Source organism: Tasmannia lanceolata, unplaced genomic scaffold (genome assembly GCF_043159265.1).
Source record: "Tasmannia lanceolata isolate RefF3 unplaced genomic scaffold, GAP_Taslan_0.1 ptg000020l, whole genome shotgun sequence".
Taxonomy (NCBI): domain Eukaryota; kingdom Viridiplantae; phylum Streptophyta; class Magnoliopsida; order Canellales; family Winteraceae; genus Tasmannia; species Tasmannia lanceolata.
This window is the reverse complement of record NW_027518697.1, coordinates 15,652,517-15,664,204: the sequence shown is the minus strand read 5'-3', so window position 1 is coordinate 15,664,204 and position 11,688 is coordinate 15,652,517. Positions and strand designations below refer to the sequence as shown.

At 42.7% G+C, this 11,688-nt stretch overlaps 1 pseudogene across 1 annotated transcript; it reads right to left on the bottom strand.

The window, feature by feature from the left end:
• Positions 1 to 985: 985 nt before the first annotated feature.
• LOC143853815 (L-ascorbate oxidase homolog) lies at positions 986 to 11,313 on the bottom strand (annotated as a pseudogene). Its single transcript, XR_013237293.1, has 8 exons — positions 11,176 to 11,313; positions 10,832 to 10,941; positions 6,661 to 6,932; positions 5,795 to 5,897; positions 4,583 to 4,922; positions 3,886 to 4,252; positions 2,066 to 2,144; positions 986 to 1,399 (listed from the first exon to the last, which is right to left on the bottom strand). The product of XR_013237293.1 is annotated as an L-ascorbate oxidase homolog (transcript).
• Positions 11,314 to 11,688: the final 375 nt, after the last annotated feature.

Here is an 11,688-nt window from a genome sequence, read left to right as displayed (position 1 = left end):
TTTTTCATGTTTTTTTTTTCAATAAAAAAAGAACTTATAAAGAGAACTTTTGAGTAGACAAGAGTATCTTCCCTCAGGATTTGTTCTAATATATTTTTATATATCTTCTTAAATTCCATAGTGGCCTTCATGTCTCAATTGGAAATCATACTAACTTAAAAGTAATCTTATTTGCAAAAAAATACCCTATTTCTGTGGTATCAAAAAATAGACATTTAGAAATGGCAAATAAGATTAACTTAAAATATTTTATTTGCAAATGAAGACTTATTTTGGTGGCATCCTAAGAGTCCCTTAATTTTTTTTTATTTGACAGGGTCAACACATAAATGGGGCCCACATTTCCATTATGTTGATTAGCGTCCTCATTAGACACTAGATTAGCATCCTCATTAGAGGATACAAACTATTTAAGACATTAGAGGTACCTAACCAATACATCAAAAGCTCCAGAGAGCTGTTGAAACGCATTAGGCTAGGCCCTTTAAACCTACCCATACGAGGTTGGTCTCACCCGGTACCATATCTAGGTACGCCCCCACTCAGGACCGTAACATTCCACCACGCTTTCAAATCCGTCGTCCTTGGCGGCCATTTGATGGTTCAGTGACAACTTCACTTTGGCAGCTTTTACTCTAGATTTTTACTAGGTAGTCCTTTTCACAGGTTGCCCCTTTCGTAACTCGAACACGGGATTTGGTGCTGCTCTAATACCTAATGTTAGGTGCCTAACCAATACTCAAAAAGCTCTAGAGCAAATGGAATGCATTAGGCTAGGCCCTTTAAACATGTGCCGTACCAACCTGGGTCCCACCTAGTCCCATGCCTAGGCGGGGCCCTACTCAGGACCGTAACAAAATCAGGTCAATTGATCTGCTTTTATAATATAAGGTGAATCATCAGCCGTTCTGATTTTCCCATCCATTCTTAAGTGAAGATTAATGGCTAAGTCTTCACCCTTTCCCACAAATGTTTATATTTTACTTAACAATGGCAACAATAATACTCGAAGAAGAGAAGGGCTTAATTTGAGTCAACCACTAATGATCTAATCTTGCAAGCTTATTTTGATCTTTGATCTTTGTTGCTAAAATACACATTACTTGACTGTTGCCTCTAACTAGATCTTCACCAAATTAGATTAGAGGGTGGGAGGAGGGTGATTGCCCGTGCGAGGAGTGCGATTGCCAGTGCGAGGAGGGTGACGGCCGGCGGCTTTTCCGCAGAGAAGGGCGTTCCGCGGGATGGGTTGCTCGTCTCTGGTAGACTCCACGGGCGAATACACACGCAGATAAAATTGTTGGCCGAGGTATTGGTGCGCCCAAGACTCCGACCTCAGGTTCCACATCCCAACGTTATCGAGAACCACATAAATTGCAGTCCATGACTTGGGATATACCTACAAGAATGAAAGTGAGTCAAATGAAAATTGGCCTTTGGGCTTTTGAGATTTTTTTGACAATTATTGGGTTGCTAAAATAAGTCCTGTGAGAGTATTTTTCAGTTTCGCTCAGAAAAACTTGACTTATATATCATCCCTACGACGATGATCAAAGTATTATATACCCTGTGATGGTGATCAAAGGACCCCTTTTCAAAAAAAATAAAAATAAAATAAAATCAAAGGACCCCTTTTATTTGGGCAATCAATAACATATGAGTTAAACCTTTGAAATTTAAGCAGGCTCTGATGAAAATTAATGTCAAAAGAAATGAAGCTTCCACGTAAATTGGCATAAAGATACAAGGGAGCCGTTGCATAAAGAGCGGCAAAAGGGCTCTTCATTGGATCCACGTCATTTTCAGTTGAAAAAGAAATATCAGTTAATTTGATGACGTGGATCCAATCATAAGCCCTTTTGCGGCTCTTTATGCAAGGGCTCCCTTGTATCTATCATTCCCAATTTTTTATTGTGATCACCATGATCAAGTAGTCAAAAGAACAGAATTGGAACAATTTCTTAGGTTACAGTTCATCTTTTATTTTTTGTGTTAAGGTTCATCTTTTGGATGGTCGAGATCATTTTGCACATGAAATTAAAAGATGATAAGTCAATTAACTCACTTGGGTTGTGCATCGTGCTATTGCATCCTTGAGGTTATATTGTTTCATACTAGCTGGCGTCCAATATCCTCCGTCCATCCTGCAATATGTGACAAAAAAGTATGGTGAAGATGTTTATTAGGGGTGCAACTGGGGTCAGTCTCAACTAAGGGTGTAAACGAGCCGAGCCGAGCCGAGCTTGGCCAGGCTCGGCTCGTTAAGTTCAAAAGCTCGGCTCGGGCTCGAACCAGGCTCGGGCTCAGTTCGGCTCGTCCAGGCTCGCAAGCCTTACCGAGCTCGGGTTATATTAAGTTCACACCCCTCATCTTCCCTGGACAGCCCTATCTAATGTAATTTGACTACTTTTTTTACACTATGAGGGGTGGTCCAAGTAACAAATGGGGTTCCAAAAATGAAGTGATATATTTTGCCTCCCCCTTTCAGTCCCTGGACAACCCTTTTAATGTGTGTGTGTGTGTGTGTGTGTGTCTATATATATATATATATATATATATTAAATTCTTAACGAGCCGAGCCGAGCCTGGCCTAAATCGGGCTCGGCTCGTTAAGCTTAACGAGCCTGGCGAGCCGGCTCAGCTCGGCTTGTTAAGGATTCGAGCCGAGCTCGAGCCGAGCTTTTTTCAAGCCCAGCCCGAGCGAGCTTCCGAGCCCGAGCCAAAATTGACACCTTTAGTCTCAACTCGGGTTAAACCCGATTTCAGCTCTGGTTGGGTTGATGTTTCCACGGGTTGAGCTGGGGTTAGAAAAAGCCAATCTGATTTAATTTGGGGCTGGGTTAGGGTTGCAGCCTGGGGCAACTCGACCCAACCCAAATCTGATCCCCTTTCCCCTAATTTTATCGTGGTGTTCCTTCTATAATTATTTGCTTCTTCTTTTGCCCCGAACCAGACCAGGCTCAATTTTTAAAAAAAATGGTATTAGATTGATTGGGTTATGATTGCAAAAATTTAGAGGCTGGTTGGGTTATGATTGCAAAGATTTAGAGGCGGTTGGGTTGGGTTAGCCTTGACCCTTGACCCGAGGCTCTCGGGTTGGGCTAGGGTCAGCCCTCCCTGACCCAACCCTGTCGGGGTTGCACCCGTATTGTTTATGGGCTTCTTTGATACCTCTAAAAAATATTTGCATATAAACTTTACATGTAAATAGTTTTGAAGTTGAATATGATAATGTTAGGTTAGGTACCTAACCAATACCGAAAGGCTCCAGAGCTGATGGAACGCCCAAGGCTAAGCCCTTTAAATCTGTCCCATACCAAGCTGGCCCTAGTCCCATACCTAGGTAGGCCCCCCACTCCGGACCATATCAGATTATTTGTTAATGGCTTCTAAATAGGTCTTAATTGCAAGGGCCCTCACCTAGGGCCATACCTAGGTGACGAATGATAGATGCAAGGGCTCTCTTTATGCAAGGGCTTCTTTGAGAAGGGCCCTTGAATAGATCTACGTCATTAATTTCAACCCAATTCTAATTTCTCAACTGACTTTAAAAATGATGTAGATCTATTCAAGGGCCCTTCTCTGACCCTCGCATGAAGAGACCCTTACTATCATTCCTTTAGGTCTTAATTTCTCATTTGCCAAAAAGATTAAATTGAAATAGAGATTTTCTAGCGTCCATCGCAGAAGGCATTTCGCGGACGGTCTGTTGCATGTAAGAGCAGCCACCTAGTGAATGAAGACAAAATCTGTTGAAAAGTGGGCCTGTGTGGCTGCTATCACATGCAACGGACCATCCGCGAAGTGCCTTGTGCAATGGGCGATAGCAAATCCCATTAAAATAACACTAAAATATGCATGGTTATGTTAGTTGAGAAGCTTTACCCAACAACAAATGAAGGAATAGCCATTAAAGTGCCAGCTCTGCATCTTGTTTTCACGGTTCTCGAAGACGATCTCGACAAAGGCTTTGAAATCGGCGGCCATGACGGAGGTGACGTGGTAGTGGCCGCCGCTGAGGGGTTTGTCGGAGATGCTTTCTAGGCGGAAAACACCTCCAATTTTGAAAAAATCAGCGAGTTTTAGGGGCGTATCAGCTGGAATGAAGGAGACCCTATTGACTGCATACCGCATTTTGCCATGGATGAGTCCGGCCCAGTTAACGAGCTTGATGGACCGGGTAACATTGATGAGACCATAGCGGTAGGACCCTTGTGGGTTTGGCCTTGGCCCACTCGCTGTGAGGTTAGTCCTGTGACCTGTCATTCAAAAAATCAAAACTCCAATCAAATCCTGGAATTGGACAATTTTATCTTGAAATTGTCTGATTGGATCACAAATTTTGGGCTATTGAAGATCCACAGAGAGGCCCATTTGAAGAACAATCTAGATGGAGATCATCCCACTATCCACGTGTCCAACATGGATCATTTGCAACAAAATACAAATAGTTTCAATGGATCATTCCTCAAAATCAAATAACATGACTCTTGGGTCCGTTTGGGTCCAATTAGAAGTTTGATTTTGGGTTCTAATTGCACCCCTAGCTTTCTCTAAAGCATATAAAAGAATTGGGAGTTACCTGATGGACGGGGCCTGGTTGAGTGACCACCCAATTTCAATGGTAGGACCACCAGGGGGTGGGCCTGAGACCGGCCCGGCGGAATTGCTATAGTGAAGAACGCCGGTGGTGGTGAGGACGGGATTTGTGGAACGGGATGAAACGACAATGTAGTAGTCATGGGCCGGTTGGTGGGCCGTCACCAGAACGGAATATGATTGGCCCACATGTATGTCGAGGGAGGAGTAGGTCACCTGCATAGTGTTTGTACCTTCTACTTCAACCAGCTTCATAGTATGGCCCTGGATCCTGAAGTTGAGTGAGTTTTGGACGCCCACATTTGATATCCGATATCCGAAACCTGTTAGTTTTGCCTAATGACAATTAAAAAAACCAATTTTGTTACTCTCAAGCTTCTAAGGGAGACAACAGAAGGCCCATTGCCATATGTATGGCCCACCACAGGTCCAATTCAGTGCTGACCATCTCATTCTGATCGAACAATTGTAGCCATTGATCGAAGGGTGCTCTTTGAAGGCTTCAAGCAAGAAGTTTTTCTTATTTCTTTTGCAGCCCTTGATCAAAGAGATCGGATCTCTGTTCAGAATGGGAGTTAGGCCCACAATGTTATCTGGTGGGGACCATTAGATCAGCCCATTAACATTAACACCCATGTTGGTACGCCTATTGGGCCCTGTTCGTCTAAGATTATTAAAACCGAAATTGAGTCCAATAATCGGTTTGGCACTCACAATCAGTTGTTATAATCTTAAGGCTCTGTTCTTTTCAGATTGTTACAACCGATTGTGGGCCCCAAACCGATTATTGAACTCCAACTTAAACGAAATTTGGAGTCCAATAAACGGATTGGGGCCCACAATCGGTTGTCACAATCTAAAACGAACAGGGCCTAAACAAATAGGGCCTGAGTGAGAATGTAGCGTAGTGGCCCTGGTGTGAAATGGGCCCAACTTTAGATGGGCCATACAACAAAAATTGCAATGGATTGGATGATCCAAACCGTCCAACGAAATGGCCTATAAAAAAAAATGTTAAAACAAAAATAGCTAACATTTGACATTTCACACTGAAGCAGCAAAATGACATTGTTATGAGAATTCATGTGGGGACTACCAACTAAAAAGGTGCTGGCCCCACACATGGTAATAGTAAGACAATGGCTGTTAAGCTCTCTTATATATACATACCTAAAGTTACGAGAATTCTAAGTACCTTGTTCTGCCGTGAAGTGTGCAAGCTTTGGACCACGACCATTGATGTGGATGCCATCAGGAAACGGAAGCATTTTGCCACTGTCCAGGGTAGCTTTCAAGGTCTAAAACATCAGAGAATTACAGTCAAATTTCCTTTCACAAAAATTATTTGTGAAATAAGCTGTACGCCGAAAATCATCTACATATGATGATCTTAACCCTCTGATCTGCAGAGACGGCAACATACATAAGCCTTTATAGATCGGGGAGGCTTAGGATCCTCCTACAGATGAATGGTTTGGATCTTTACGTTTGGGCACCGCCTATTTACGTTTGGTACCCAGCAAATGAATGGTTTGGATCTTCAATCAAGGTCGGCCCACTATATTTTCTACAAAGGAAAGCGATATATTAGACCCCTTTTTCTTCCCAGTGCCACCCCTCTGCTTTATTTATGACTGCACTCCAAGAGGGTGGCCAGGGGAAGAAATGGGGGCGAAAATGATATATTCTATGCTTAAAATTACAGGCACAAATGGCCCCATACTAATTATCCCAACTCACTGGAACTCAGATAATTAATTACACAAACAGATCACAACATAATAATGCAGTGGTGACAGTAGTATTATATAAGCTGTGTTTAAAAATGCGGATGCAGGTCAAAATGCGGCTAAGAAAAATCCTTGTCGACTCTGCGCGGACGCAGTTGAGTAGGTGGTTGACGTGGTCAAAACTCAGGAGAATCAGACGAGTTTTTATTGATTCTGTAGGGCAAAACCTGGAACGCAGGCAAGGGAAAAGGCAGTCGACTCGGAGGAGTACATGAGGGAGTTTTAATTAAAACTATGAGTAGTAGTATAATGAGGAAGAGAGATTAATTACCGTGTGATTAGCCTTGTACCAATCCCCGATAAGGACGGTGAAGTCTCTGGCGGGTTCCGGGGAAAGGTACAGGAATCATGGGTCTGCTAAAGATTCTGATCCCTCTGAACCCTCCGGCCGCCTTGTGGAAGGCGAGAGAAGGGAAATAGAAGAAGCTACCGATTTGATCCTTCACCTGAAGAATGTACGTGAAGTTTTTCCCCGGAGGGATTGGACATGTAGTCCCATAAACGCCGTCCTCCCAAGAATTCTTCCTCTGCTGATTGCCAGTCCTATTTTCACATAAACCAGATTAATTAAGTTCTAATGGCAGATTAATTTTGCATTGCGATTGTCCGATCAATCTGGGTATCCATATGTTGCATAGATGAAGAGATTTGGAGCTAGCGATGTATGCGAAAAGATGAAAGAACATCAGCCTTTTCTTAACAAGAGATTTTATATGGTGTGGCCCTATAAACCTGTGTTTTTCAAAAAGTATTGTACGGCCCACATCATAGGATGATCCAAGCCATCCATTTGTTGGGCCCCAAAAATCATTTCCATAGGATGATCCTAACTGACCGATCTATAGAAACCGATCTATAGAGGGACTGGACATTATAGAAGTACTGATCTATAGAGAGGGACTTGACATTATAGTAGTCCCTCTATAGATCGGAGGGTTAGGATCATCCTATGGAAATGATTTTTGGGGCACAACCTATTTATGTTGTGGCCCAACAAATTGACGGTTTGGATCATCCAGGCCGTACGGTACTTTTTTTATAAAAAAAATTAAATACCGGTTTACCTGCCCACACATCATATAGAACTTGACAATATACGTGATCTCTTAAAATGTAGATTTTCCGACGTAGTTTGGGAATGTAAAACACACGACACTGTTTTTGGGTGTTACACCCTTCCTCCCAAGTCTTAATAGGCAAAGAAAAAGGGGTGAATTTATCCTCGAGCAGTGAACCGTTAGAGAAGAGAGAAAGGGGGGGGTGGGATTGGGGTTGTGTGTTGGTTTATCATTTCCCTTCCTTTTTATGAACTCTCTCATTGCTTGTCATGTCTCCCTGTCGAGATAAGTTCACTTGGAAGAGATGGGTATCTGCATGGGATTTTGTTACGTGCATAGATGGCCCCTAAGGGTGTCAATTTTGGCTCGGGCTCGGAGGCTCGCTCGAGCTCGGCTCGAATCCTTAACGAGCCGAGCCGGCTCACCAGGCACGTTAAGCTTAACGAGCCGAGCCGAGCCTAATTTAGGCCAGGCTCGGCTCGGCTCGGCTCGCCTCGTTAAGGCTCGTTAAGAATTTAATATAATTAAATATATATATATATATATATATATATATATATATATATATATATATAGTATATATTAATTTATACATTAAAAGGGTTGTCCAGGGAGTGAAAGGGGGGGCAAAATATGTCACTTCATTTTTGGAACCCCATTTGTTACTAGGACCACCCCCCATAGTGTAAAAAAAGTAGTCAAATCACACTAGTAGGGCTGTCTATGGAAGATGAGGGGTGTGAACATAATATAACCCGAGCTCTGTAAGGCTCGCGAGCCTGGCCGAGCCTGACCGAGCCGAGCCGAGCCCGAGCCTGGTTCGAGCCCGAGCCGAGCTTTTGAGCGTTTACACCCCTAATGGCCCCCCTTGGGGTCAAATAAATTAGCTTAGATTTTGTAGATTTTATTTCTTAGTTAGTTTTTTTTTTGTGGTATGGTAGGATTCTTAGGGATAAGGGTTATCTACATTACTTAAGTACGAGTTTTAGAGGAAGTGGTACGTTGATTTTCTATAAATAATATGTAATTAGTCTTTTTAAGGGGAATGAAGAATTTTATCGTGGAGATTGTGTCTTTGAGCATAAAGGAGGACTGATCCTTCCCTCAAAGTGGGATCAAGAGGCTGATCTTCCCTCTAAAAAAAATTAATCCATATCGGGTTCATAAAAAGTGGTATCAAAGAAAGGCATAGATGATTCAAGGATCGGACGATTAAAAGCTAAGGTGTGTTATCTTGTTGTGGGACAAGAGAGTGATCAAGGAGATCTAGGAGATGTTTTCTGCTATAAAGCTCATTCTGACAAAATGGCTCTTACACTTACACGCGGTCAGGAGGAAAGCTCCAACAACCAAAACCGCAATGGTGGAGTTACAACTTATGGCCTCCCTAGGACGGGTGTTTCAGGTTCGATGAATTCATATCTTTCCAACCCTAAAGTAGAAAAAGAGAAAAGGCCACAAGAATCTACAAGATTTCAAATTGGGATGAAATAAATTAGTTTAGATTTTGTAGATTTTCTTTCTTAGTTTTTTTGTATGGGTAGGATTCTTAGGGATAAGGGTTATCTACATTACTTAGGTAGGAGTTTTAGATGAAGTGGTAAGTTGATTTTCTATAAATAATAGGTAATGGGTGCTCATATGCCCCCCCACCCACCCCACCCCCCCCCCCCCCCGCGCGGCTCAAAGAGGCTGGCTAACGTTAATGTCACTTTCCCACCATTTGACCGGTCTCTCTCTCTCTCTCTCCACACACACAACACGATCAGTTGGTGGGCCCAACAGAAACCGTTGGTGGAATGGTGGGCCCATCTTTGAACAACGTAAGCCCTGCCCATACCACACCATAGGATAATCCAAACCGTCCATTTGATGGGCCATAAACGTAAATAGGTTGCGTCCCAAAATATCATTTCCATAGGCTGATCCTAGCCCTCCGATCTAAATGGAAACTACATCTTATGCAACCTCTATAGATTGTAGGGTTGTGATCATCCTATGGAAATGATTTTTGGGGCACAACCTATTTACATTGTGGCCCATCGAATGAATGGTTTGGATCATTCTATGGAGTTGGTCGTAAAGTAACATTAAGGCCCGTCCACAACATAGGACGATCCAAGCCGTCAATGGTTTGGATAATCCTATGGAGTTGGTTGTACAGTAACATTAAGGCCCAATCGTAGGCCCCACCGATATTTTTTCAAATTGAAGCGTACCGTCCACAACATAGGATGATCCAAGCCATCCACGGTTTGGATCCTCCTATGGTGTGGTTCGTACAGTAACATTAAGGCCCAATTTAGGCCCCACCCATATTTTTGAAAATGAAGTGTACCGTCCAAACCATAGGATGATCCGAGCCGTCCATTTGATGGGCCATAACGTAAATGGGTTGTGCCCCCAAAAGGGGCCCATCAAATGAATGGTTTGGATCATCCTCTTCAATTTGAAAGACATCGGTGGGGCCTACGATTGGGCCTTAATGTTAGTGTACGACCAACTCCATAGGATTATCCAAACCATGGACGGCTTGGATCATCCTATGTTGTGGACGGGCCTTAATGTTACTGTACGACCACAGCATAGGATGATCCAAACCGTCCATGGTTTGGATCATCCTATGGTGTGGTTCGTACCAATTTAGGCCCCACTCATATTTTTGAAAATGAAGTGTACCGTCCATACCATAGGATGATCCGAGCCGTCCATTTGATGGGCCAAAATGTAAATAGGTTGTGCCCCAAAAATCATTTCTGTAGGATGATCACAACCCTACAATCTATAGAGGTTGCATAAGATGTAGTTTCTATTTAGATCGGAGGGCTAGGATCCGCCTATGGAAATAATATTTTGGGATGCAACCTATTACGTTTATGGCCCATCAAATGGACGGTTTGGATTATCCTATGGTGTGGTATGGGCGGGGCCTACGTTGTTCAAAGATGGGCCCACCATTCCAGCAACAGTTTCTGTTGGGCCCACAAACTGTTCCTGCTGTGTGTGTGTGGAGAGAGAGAGAGAGAGCGAGAGAGAGAGACGCCGGTCAAATGGTGGGAAAACGTTAGCCAGCCGTCGGCGGGGAGGGAATATCAGCGCCCTAGGTAATTAGTGTTTTTCAAGGGGAATGAAGAATTTTACGGTTGATTGTGACTTTGAGCACAAAGGAGGAGTGATCCTTCCCTCTAAGTGAATCAAGAGGCTAATCTTCCCTCTAAGAAGATGAATTCCGTTACAAACCGCAACAGATTTACTAGCCAATTTCACGGAAAGCGTCACGGAAAGCGTCTGATGGGAAAGTCAGCCGCCGAATTCCTTTATGCAAAATTGCCTAGCAAATCCCTGTCTGCATTAATGATAATGAAATTCCAAAGAGAGGCTGACCATGAGAGGAGGAAAGGCTCGGGTAAGCAGTTGAATACGTTTATGATCAGATTGTCATTGGTTACTGATTAGATATCAGGACCTGGGAACTGACCGTTGATGAGTATTCCCTGCAAAAGAAAAGAAACTATTACTCTTTTTTTAATAGTATTTTAAATTCTTCATGCATGATCAATTGGTATCAAAACTGTTACGTAGTCTCTACTCATCAATAAACCAAAATGAATAAAATAAAAATATAGAACAACCCATAAATAAGAAATTAAAAACAGACATACACACAAGAAAAAAAAAAACTTGTATTGAGAAGAGCCCACAAAAAATTCAAAGAAACATTCCCTTACCTGTTGCTGTACTCCTAGGGGATAAATGTGGCCATATGTAACGTTCCAGGTGAAGAACCTGTAGGGATCTTCTCCATTCACAGCGAAGATCAAAGAGAAAAAATTCAACAGAGCAAAGGCCACTAAGTATAGCGGCATTTTTAGTAGGGAAGAAGAAAGAAGAACTTTGGGGTATCTGGTTTTTGTAATGGGTTCTTCTTCCTCGTTTTTTACTTGTAGTTTGTTTGGCTTTGGGTGGAAAGATGGTTTTGTTATAAAGGGTATGGTGAATTGGTGAAGCCAGTGAGGTACAGAAGTGCAAAATCGTGTGGCATTATCAAACAACAAGGCGCTGATATGGCCCACATGCTGTGAATTGGACGAGAACCCCATAGACTGCATATACCCAATAACCGTGTGGGCCCATCTGTTATGACTTAGAGATTAAATAACACTAACACTAATAACAGCTTAATCTTTTGGCCTATTTGCCTACTTGCCATTTTGGTTGTTTAACATGGTATTAGAGCTATT